Genomic DNA, 12,563 nt, shown 5'->3' with positions numbered 1-12,563 from the left:
GACGCATTTCCGACCCCATAAATCATATATATTCTTGATCAGCATCAACAGGTGAATCGATTTAGCTTTGTCTGGTTGAAAAAAAAAAATTTGAAGTTTTTGGCGATTTTTGCAAAAAATGATAAGGGGTTACATCATTAAAATTTTCAAAAATCGACAAAAATTTTGATGTTTTACCATTTTAAACTAAGTATGCAGTTTTGTTGTTCTAATAAAAACTAGCATAAGAAAGGTTTCCGAATTGAAATTAATGCATTTTTGGCTTAGTTATGAGTATTTTAAAAATAAGATTTCTATTAAAAATTTGCATATAAAATATACATAAATAAACACCCACAGAAGGGTATCATTATGATTTATTTATTAGTTACATTTAAAATTGAATAACTGAGTATGCAGATTTGTAACCATAATAATACCTAACATAGGACAGCTTTCCAAATTAAAATGAGTACATTTTTGACTTAGTTATGAGATTTTAAAATAAGATTTGTATTAAAAATTTGCATATGAAATATACCTAATAAGGACTCAAAGTAGGGTATTATTATTATTTATTTATTATTTACATTTTAAATTGAAGAACTGGGTATGCAGTTTTATTACTATAATAACGCCTAACATAAGACAGCTTTCCAAATTTAAATTAATACATTTTTGGCTTAGTTATGAGATTTTAAAATTTGATTTTTATTACAAACTTTCATAAAAAATATACTAAATAAAGACTGAAAAATGGTGTAATAAGTTTAGTCAGAAGCTTGTGAAACAGTGAAGGACGCATTTCCGACCCCATAAATCATATATATTCTTGATCAGCATCAACAGGTGAATCGATTTAGCTTTGTCTGGTTGAAAAAAAAAAATTTGAAGTTTTTGGCGATTTTTGCAAAAAATGATAAGGGGTTACATCATTAAAATTTTCAAAAATCGACAAAAATTTTGATGTTTTACCATTTTAAACTGAGTATGCAGTTTTGTTGTTCTAATAAAAACTAGCATAAGAAAGGTTTCCGAATTGAAATTAATGCATTTTTGGCTTAGTTATGAGTATTTTAAAAATAAGATTTCTATTAAAAATTTGCATATAAAATATACATAAATAAACACCCACAGAAGGGTATCATTATGATTTATTTATTAGTTACATTTAAAATTGAATAACTGAGTATGCAGATTTGTAACCATAATAATACCTAACATAGGACAGCTTTCTAAATTAGTTTTTGACTTAGTTATGAGATTTTAAAATAAGATTTGTATTAAAAATTTGCATATGAAATATACCTAATAAGGACTCAAAGTAGGGTATTATTATTATTTACATTTTAAATTGAAGAACTGGGTATGCAGTTTTATTACTATAATAACGCCTAACATAAGACAGCTTTCCAAATTTAAATTAATACATTTTTGGCTTAGTTATGAGATTTTAAAATTTGATTTTTATTACAAACTTTCATAAAAAATATACCTAAATAAAGACTGAAAAATGGTGTTATAAGTTTAGTCAGAAGCTTGTAAAACAGTGAAGGAGGCATTTCCGACCCCATAAATCATATATATTCTTGATCAGCATCAACAGCTGAATCGATTTAGCTTTGTCTGGTTGAAAAAAAAATGTTGAAATTTTTGTCGATTTTTGCAAAAAATGATAAGGGGTTACATCATTAAAATTTTCAAAAATCGACAAAAATTTTGATGTTTTACCATTTTAAACTAAGTATGCAGTTTTGTTGTTCTAATAAAAACTAGCATAAGAAAGGTTTCCGAATTGAAATTAATGCATTTTTGGCTTAGTTATGAGTATTTTAAAAATAAGATTTCTATTAAAAATTTGCATATAAAATATACATAAATAAACACCCACAGAAGGGTATCATTATGATTTATTTATTAGTTACATTTAAAATTGAATAACTGAGTATGCAGATTTGTAACCATAATAATACCTAACATAGGACAGCTTTCCAAATTAAAATGAGTACATTTTTGACTTAGTTATGAGATTTTAAAATAAGATTTGTATTAAAAATTTGCATATGAAATATACCTAATAAGGACTCAAAGTAGGGTATTATTATTATTTATTTATTATTTACATTTTAAATTGAAGAACTGGGTATGCAGTTTTATTACTATAATAACGCCTAACATAAGACAGCTTTCCAAATTTAAATTAATACATTTTTGGCTTAGTTATGAGATTTTAAAATTTGATTTTTATTACAAACTTTCATAAAAAATATACTAAATAAAGACTGAAAAATGGTGTAATAAGTTTAGTCAGAAGCTTGTGAAACAGTGAAGGACGCATTTCCGACCCCATAAATCATATATATTCTTGATCAGCATCAACAGGTGAATCGATTTAGCTTTGTCTGGTTGAAAAAAAAAAATTTGAAGTTTTTGGCGATTTTTGCAAAAAATGATAAGGGGTTACATCATTAAAATTTTCAAAAATCGACAAAAATTTTGATGTTTTACCATTTTAAACTGATTTGTATTAAAAATTTGCATATGAAATATACCTAATAAGGACTCAAAGTAGGGTATTATTATTATTTATTTATTATTTACATTTTAAATTGAAGAACTGGGTATGCAGTTTTATTACTATAATAACGCCTAACATAAGACAGCTTTCCAAATTTAAATTAATACATTTTTGGCTTAGTTATGAGATTTTAAAATTTGATTTTTATTACAAACTTTCATAAAAAATATACTAAATAAAGACTGAAAAATTGTGTTATAAGTTTAGTCAGAAGCTTGTGAAACAGTGAAGGACGCATTTCCGACCCCATAAATCATATATATTCTTGATCAGCATCAACAGGTGAATCGATTTAGCTTTGTCTGGTTGAAAAAAAAAAATTTGAAGTTTTTGGCGATTTTTGCAAAAAATGATAAGGGGTTACATCATTAAAATTTTCAAAAATCGACAAAAATTTTGATGTTTTACCATTTTAAACTAAGTATGCAGTTTTGTTGTTCTAATAAAAACTAGCATAAGAAAGGTTTCCGAATTGAAATTAATGCATTTTTGGCTTAGTTATGAGTATTTTAAAAATAAGATTTCTATTAAAAATTTGCATATAAAATATACATAAATAAACACCCACAGAAGGGTATCATTATGATTTATTTATTAGTTACATTTAAAATTGAATAACTGAGTATGCAGATTTGTAACCATAATAATACCTAACATAGGACAGCTTTCCAAATTAAAATGAGTACATTTTTGACTTAGTTATGAGATTTTAAAATAAGATTTGTATTAAAAATTTGCATATGAAATATACCTAATAAGGACTCAAAGTAGGGTATTATTATTATTTATTTATTATTTACATTTTAAATTGAAGAACTGGGTATGCAGTTTTATTACTATAATAACGCCTAACATAAGACAGCTTTCCAAATTTAAATTAATACATTTTTGGCTTAGTTATGAGATTTTAAAATTTGATTTTTATTACAAACTTTCATAAAAAATATACTAAATAAAGACTGAAAAATGGTGTAATAAGTTTAGTCAGAAGCTTGTGAAACAGTGAAGGACGCATTTCCGACCCCATAAATCATATATATTCTTGATCAGCATCAACAGGTGAATCGATTTAGCTTTGTCTGGTTGAAAAAAAAAAATTTGAAGTTTTTGGCGATTTTTGCAAAAAATGATAAGGGGTTACATCATTAAAATTTTCAAAAATCGACAAAAATTTTGATGTTTTACCATTTTAAACTGAGTATGCAGTTTTGTTGTTCTAATAAAAACTAGCATAAGAAAGGTTTCCGAATTGAAATTAATGCATTTTTGGCTTAGTTATGAGTATTTTAAAAATAAGATTTCTATTAAAAATTTGCATATAAAATATACATAAATAAACACCCACAGAAGGGTATCATTATGATTTATTTATTAGTTACATTTAAAATTGAATAACTGAGTATGCAGATTTGTAACCATAATAATACCTAACATAGGACAGCTTTCTAAATTAGTTTTTGACTTAGTTATGAGATTTTAAAATAAGATTTGTATTAAAAATTTGCATATGAAATATACCTAATAAGGACTCAAAGTAGGGTATTATTATTATTTACATTTTAAATTGAAGAACTGGGTATGCAGTTTTATTACTATAATAACGCCTAACATAAGACAGCTTTCCAAATTTAAATTAATACATTTTTGGCTTAGTTATGAGATTTTAAAATTTGATTTTTATTACAAACTTTCATAAAAAATATACCTAAATAAAGACTGAAAAATGGTGTTATAAGTTTAGTCAGAAGCTTGTAAAACAGTGAAGGAGGCATTTCCGACCCCATAAATCATATATATTCTTGATCAGCATCAACAGCTGAATCGATTTAGCTTTGTCTGGTTGAAAAAAAAATGTTGAAATTTTTGTCGATTTTTGCAAAAAATGATAAGGGGTTACATCATTAAAATTGTCAAAAATCGACAAAAATTTTGATGTTTTACCATTTTAAACTGAGTATGCAGTTTTGTTGCCCTATTAAAAACTAGCATAAGAAAGGTTTCCGAATTGAAATTAATGCATTTTTGGCTTAGTTATGAGTATTTTAAAAATAAGATTTCTATTAAAAATTTGCATATAAAATATACATAAATAAAGACCCACAGAAGGGTATCATTATGATTTATTTATTAGTTACATTTAAAATTGAATAACTGAGTATGCAGATTTGTAACCATAATAATACCTAACATAGGACAGCTTTCCAAATTAAAATGAGTACATTTTTGACTTAGTTATGAGATTTTAAAATAAGATTTGTATTAAAAATTTGCATATGAAATATACCTAATAAGGACTCAAAGTAGGGTATTATTATTATTTATTTATTATTTACATTTTAAATTGAAGAACTGGGTATGCAGTTTTATTACTATAATAACGCCTAACATAAGACAGCTTTCCAAATTTAAATTAATACATTTTTGGCTTAGTTATGAGATTTTAAAATTTGATTTTTATTACAAACTTTCATAAAAAATATACTAAATAAAGACTGAAAAATGGTGTTATAAGTTTAGTCAGAAGCTTGTGAAACAGTGAAGGACGCATTTCCGACCCCATAAATCATATATATTCTTGATCAGCATCAACAGGTGAATCGATTTAGCTTTGTCTGGTTGAAAAAAAAAAATTTGAAGTTTTTGGCGATTTTTGCAAAAAATGATAAGGGGTTACATCATTAAAATTTTCAAAAATCGACAAAAATTTTGATGTTTTACCATTTTAAACTAAGTATGCAGTTTTGTTGTTCTAATAAAAACTAGCATAAGAAAGGTTTCCGAATTGAAATTAATGCATTTTTGGCTTAGTTATGAGTATTTTAAAAATAAGATTTCTATTAAAAATTTGCATATAAAATATACATAAATAAACACCCACAGAAGGGTATCATTATGATTTATTTATTAGTTACATTTAAAATTGAATAACTGAGTATGCAGATTTGTAACCATAATAATACCTAACATAGGACAGCTTTCCAAATTAAAATGAGTACATTTTTGACTTAGTTATGAGATTTTAAAATAAGATTTGTATTAAAAATTTGCATATGAAATATACCTAATAAGGACTCAAAGTAGGGTATTATTATTATTTATTTATTATTTACATTTTAAATTGAAGAACTGGGTATGCAGTTTTATTACTATAATAACGCCTAACATAAGACAGCTTTCCAAATTTAAATTAATACATTTTTGGCTTAGTTATGAGATTTTAAAATTTGATTTTTATTACAAACTTTCATAAAAAATATACTAAATAAAGACTGAAAAATGGTGTAATAAGTTTAGTCAGAAGCTTGTGAAACAGTGAAGGACGCATTTCCGACCCCATAAATCATATATATTCTTGATCAGCATCAACAGGTGAATCGATTTAGCTTTGTCTGGTTGAAAAAAAAAAATTTGAAGTTTTTGGCGATTTTTGCAAAAAATGATAAGGGGTTACATCATTAAAATTTTCAAAAATCGACAAAAATTTTGATGTTTTACCATTTTAAACTGAGTATGCAGTTTTGTTGTTCTAATAAAAACTAGCATAAGAAAGGTTTCCGAATTGAAATTAATGCATTTTTGGCTTAGTTATGAGTATTTTAAAAATAAGATTTCTATTAAAAATTTGCATATAAAATATACATAAATAAACACCCACAGAAGGGTATCATTATGATTTATTTATTAGTTACATTTAAAATTGAATAACTGAGTATGCAGATTTGTAACCATAATAATACCTAACATAGGACAGCTTTCTAAATTAGTTTTTGACTTAGTTATGAGATTTTAAAATAAGATTTGTATTAAAAATTTGCATATGAAATATACCTAATAAGGACTCAAAGTAGGGTATTATTATTATTTACATTTTAAATTGAAGAACTGGGTATGCAGTTTTATTACTATAATAACGCCTAACATAAGACAGCTTTCCAAATTTAAATTAATACATTTTTGGCTTAGTTATGAGATTTTAAAATTTGATTTTTATTACAAACTTTCATAAAAAATATACCTAAATAAAGACTGAAAAATGGTGTTATAAGTTTAGTCAGAAGCTTGTAAAACAGTGAAGGAGGCATTTCCGACCCCATAAATCATATATATTCTTGATCAGCATCAACAGCTGAATCGATTTAGCTTTGTCTGGTTGAAAAAAAAATGTTGAAATTTTTGTCGATTTTTGCAAAAAATGATAAGGGGTTACATCATTAAAATTGTCAAAAATCGACAAAAATTTTGATGTTTTACCATTTTAAACTGAGTATGCAGTTTTGTTGCCCTATTAAAAACTAGCATAAGAAAGGTTTCCGAATTGAAATTAATGCATTTTTGGCTTAGTTATGAGTATTTTAAAAATAAGATTTCTATTAAAAATTTGCATATAAAATATACATAAATAAAGACCCACAGAAGGGTATCATTATGATTTATTTATTAGTTACATTTAAAATTGAATAACTGAGTATGCAGATTTGTAACCATAATAATACCTAACATAGGACAGCTTTCCAAATTAAAATGAGTACATTTTTGACTTAGTTATGAGATTTTAAAATAAGATTTGTATTAAAAATTTGCATATGAAATATACCTAATAAGGACTCAAAGTAGGGTATTATTATTATTTATTTATTATTTACATTTTAAATTGAAGAACTGGGTATGCAGTTTTATTACTATAATAACGCCTAACATAAGACAGCTTTCCAAATTTAAATTAATACATTTTTGGCTTAGTTATGAGATTTTAAAATTTGATTTTTATTACAAACTTTCATAAAAAATATACTAAATAAAGACTGAAAAATGGTGTAATAAGTTTAGTCAGAAGCTTGTGAAACAGTGAAGGACGCATTTCCGACCCCATAAATCATATATATTCTTGATCAGCATCAACAGGTGAATCGATTTAGCTTTGTCTGGTTGAAAAAAAAAAATTTGAAGTTTTTGGCGATTTTTGCAAAAAATGATAAGGGGTTACATCATTAAAATTTTCAAAAATCGACAAAAATTTTGATGTTTTACCATTTTAAACTGAGTATGCAGTTTTGTTGTTCTAATAAAAACTAGCATAAGAAAGGTTTCCGAATTGAAATTAATGCATTTTTGGCTTAGTTATGAGTATTTTAAAAATAAGATTTCTATTAAAAATTTGCATATAAAATATACATAAATAAACACCCACAGAAGGGTATCATTATGATTTATTTATTAGTTACATTTAAAATTGAATAACTGAGTATGCAGATTTGTAACCATAATAATACCTAACATAGGACAGCTTTCTAAATTAGTTTTTGACTTAGTTATGAGATTTTAAAATAAGATTTGTATTAAAAATTTGCATATGAAATATACCTAATAAGGACTCAAAGTAGGGTATTATTATTATTTATTTATTATTTACATTTTAAATTGAAGAACTGGGTATGCAGTTTTATTACTATAATAACGCCTAACATAAGACAGCTTTCCAAATTTAAATTAATACATTTTTGGCTTAGTTATGAGATTTTAAAATTTGATTTTTATTACAAACTTTCATAAAAAATATACCTAAATAAAGACTGAAAAATGGTGTTATAAGTTTAGTCAGAAGCTTGTAAAACAGTGAAGGAGGCATTTCCGACCCCATAAATCATATATATTCTTGATCAGCATCAACAGCTGAATCGATTTAGCTTTGTCTGGTTGAAAAAAAAATGTTGAAATTTTTGTCGATTTTTGCAAAAAATGATAAGGGGTTACATCATTAAAATTGTCAAAAATCGACAAAAATTTTGATGTTTTACCATTTTAAACTGAGTATGCAGTTTTGTTGCCCTATTAAAAACTAGCATAAGAAAGGTTTCCGAATTGAAATTAATGCATTTTTGGCTTAGTTATGAGTATTTTAAAAATAAGATTTCTATTAAAAATTTGCATATAAAATATACATAAATAAAGACCCACAGAAGGGTATCATTATGATTTATTTATTAGTTACATTTAAAATTGAATAACTGAGTATGCAGATTTGTAACCATAATAATACCTAACATAGGACAGCTTTCCAAATTAAAATGAGTACATTTTTGACTTAGTTATGAGATTTTAAAATAAGATTTGTATTAAAAATTTGCATATGAAATATACCTAATAAGGACTCAAAGTAGGGTATTATTATTATTTATTTATTATTTACATTTTAAATTGAAGAACTGGGTATGCAGTTTTATTACTATAATAACGCCTAACATAAGACAGCTTTCCAAATTTAAATTAATACATTTTTGGCTTAGTTATGAGATTTTAAAATTTGATTTTTATTACAAACTTTCATAAAAAATATACTAAATAAAGACTGAAAAATGGTGTTATAAGTTTAGTCAGAAGCTTGTGAAACAGTGAAGGACGCATTTCCGACCCCATAAATCATATATATTCTTGATCAGCATCAACAGGTGAATCGATTTAGCTTTGTCTGGTTGAAAAAAAAAAATTTGAAGTTTTTGGCGATTTTTGCAAAAAATGATAAGGGGTTACATCATTAAAATTTTCAAAAATCGACAAAAATTTTGATGTTTTACCATTTTAAACTAAGTATGCAGTTTTGTTGTTCTAATAAAAACTAGCATAAGAAAGGTTTCCGAATTGAAATTAATGCATTTTTGGCTGAGTTATGAGTATTTTAAAAATAAGATTTCTATTAAAAATTTGCATATAAAATATACATAAATAAACACCCACAGAAGGGTATCATTATGATTTATTTATTAGTTACATTTAAAATTGAATAACTGAGTATGCAGATTTGTAACCATAATAATACCTAACATAGGACAGCTTTCCAAATTAAAATGAGTACATTTTTGACTTAGTTATGAGATTTTAAAATAAGATTTGTATTAAAAATTTGCATATGAAATATACCTAATAAGGACTCAAAGTAGGGTATTATTATTATTTATTTATTATTTACATTTTAAATTGAAGAACTGGGTATGCAGTTTTATTACTATAATAACGCCTAACATAAGACAGCTTTCCAAATTTAAATTAATAAATTTTTGGCTTAGTTATGAGATTTTAAAATTTGATTTTTATTACAAACTTTCATAAAAAATATACTAAATAAAGACTGAAAAATGGTGTTATAAGTTTAGTCAGAAGCTTGTGAAACAGTGAAGGACGCATTTCCGACCCCATAAATCATATATATTCTTGATCAGCATCAACAGCTGAATCGATTTAGCTTTGTCTGGTTGAAAAAAAAATTTTGAAATTTTTGTCGATTTTTGCAAAAAATGATAAGGGGTTACATCATTAAAATTGTCAAAAATCGACAAAAATTTTGATGTTTTACCATTTTAAACTGAGTATGCAGTTTTGTTGCCCTATTAAAAACTAGCATAAGAAAGGTTTCCGAATTGAAATTAATGCATTTTTGGCTTAGTTATGAGTATTTTAAAAATAAGATTTCTATTAAAAATAAGCATACATAAATAAAGACCCACAGAAGGGTATTATTATGATTTATTTATTAGTTACATTTCAAATTGAATAACTGAGTATGCAGATTTGTAACCATAATAATACCTAACATAGGACAGCTTTCCAAATTAAAATGAGTACATTTTTGACTTAGTTATGAGATTTTAAAATAAGATTTGTATTAAAAATTTGCATGTGAAATATACCTAATAAGGACTCAAAGTAGGGTATTATTATTATTTATTTATTATTTACATTTTAAATTGAAGAACTGGGTATGCAGTTTTATTACTATAATAACGCCTAACATAAGACAGCTTTCCAAATTAAAATGAGTACATTTTTGGCTTAGTTATGAGATTTTAAAATTTGATTTTTATTACAAACTTTCATAAAAAATATACCTAAATAAAGACTGAAAAATGGTGTTATAAGTTTAGTCAGAAGCTTGTAAAACAGTCAAGGAGGCATTTCCGACCCCATAAATCATATATATTCTTGATCAGCATCAACAGCTGAATCGATTTAGCTTTGTCTGGTTGAAAAAAAAATTTTGAAATTTTTGTCGATTTTTGCAAAAAATGATAAGGGGTTAAATCATTAAAATTGTCAAAAATCGACAAAAATTTTGATGTTTTACCATTTTAAACTGAGTATGCAGTTTTGTTGCCCTAATAAAAACTAGCATAGAAAAGGTTTCCGAATTGAAATTAATGCATTTTTGGGTTAGTTACTAGTATTTTTAAATTGGCGTAGGTATGAGATTTTTAAAATTTGATTTATTGAACAATAATTTTATTCAACCGGACAAAGTTCAATCGATTAATTTTTTGATGTTTTATGATTTATGGGGTCGGAAATGCCTTTTTTACTGCGATTCAATACCCTGCAATGGTTTAAAGTATACGGATGCAACTCTTAAAGACACAGTAAGTTTCTTAAAAAAGGTTGCACTTTACTCTTGTAATTTAAACTTGAACTTAGCTACTCACTTTAAATGATTATATTGTTTCTTTATTATTATTTCTTTATTCTTATTTTATTTATTTATTCTTATTTTAGAGAAACAACAAATACCATTCCACAAAACTATTAAGAATAAAGAAAGTGAAAGCTTCCTTGACTTCCCATTGGTTTTTTGAGCGCCATTCAAAGCGGAAGTAGAATTAGAAGAAGAATATTTGCTTATTTGTGGGGCAATATTTGAGAGAAGCAAAAGCTAAAACCGAAATGAGAAATTTATGACGAACTCAAATGAAGTCCGTGCCCACGGGTCGTATGCGCAATATGATGACAAATGCGCCAAAAGCGCAGGGAATTAAATCGCATTCTCATACTCGACAATGTCAATTAGTTAGATGTTGCCGTTGGTGGAACTCTTTCAATGTGGTTTCATTAGTGGCTCAGTTAATGGATCCGAGCTCCAGCTCCCCTCCCGCCACACACATTCCATTCGCGCTGCCTTTCATTTTTAGCGGTTTACTTTTCGACGCTGTGTGAAAAACTTTCCAGCTCCAATTTTCTTCTATAAAACTTTTAGTTTTTTGTGCAAGTTTCTCTCTCTCTCTCTACCTCTTTTTCACTGTTTTTCGCCAGGCGTCTCTTTATTTTTCGCTCTGTTTCTGTGTCCTTGCTGCGTATAAATTGCCGTCAATTAGTTTAATTGTTTTCCTAATGTTTTTTCTTTGCTTTCCCCCTCCCTTGCCCTGGCTGCACTCTTTCCTTCGCTGCCCATTGATGACCATCATTGATTAGTTGTGCAATTGTTTCGGAGCTGTCATTGCCTCTGTTTCATTTTCCCTTCATGTCGTTGTATTTAATGGCCGTCAAATACAAAAGCTGCTGAGTTATTATTGGCGGCCATTGTTGGCCAAAATTGAATTCAACTGTGGGGGGAAAAAACCAGGGAAATCCTTTGAAAGAGAATCAATTTTCATGTGGCTATTTTTTTTTTAGATTTTCCAATTGTTTAGACAGAGTGGTTCCATAGTTTATAGTGTGTGCAGGATATTTAAGATTTAAATATGGTTGGATTACATTTTTTAAGTTTCGTCCGACAAATGCTTCTCTTTGTTTATTCCTTACTAAAAAAACTTCACGCTTTGGGACACATTTTCCTCGAAATCTCAAATGCACACACATGCATGTGAAAAACAAAGAAGGTTTTATTAAAATTGATGATGCTCCTCTGCGTTTGCCAGACGACAACGAGGACGCCTTCAAGTATGCCATAAATCTCTGTCAACTTTTCTCCACCGACAAGGACAAACAAAAAATAAAATTAAGCCATTGGCAGTGAATGACACATACGTAACGGATATTTAACAATAATATAGTTGCATTAAAATGACAAAATAGTGTTTTCCTAGTTTCATTTGAAAACATCTGCTCGTACCACTAATCCCCAAAATATATACAATATTTATGGTTGGTCTCATAATAATGCAACGAAAACACAGCCAGGCCTCAATTGGCCAAAATATTGGGTTTCATACAGACTTCTGACTGCTTTTATGTTGATTTTCCGCCA

This window comes from Drosophila serrata, unplaced genomic scaffold (assembly GCF_035046125.1).
Source record: "Drosophila serrata isolate PLE 108 unplaced genomic scaffold, ASM3504612v1 contig_240, whole genome shotgun sequence".
In the NCBI taxonomy this organism is placed as follows: Eukaryota; Metazoa; Arthropoda; class Insecta; order Diptera; family Drosophilidae; genus Drosophila; species Drosophila serrata.
This window is presented reverse-complemented; position numbering follows the sequence as displayed.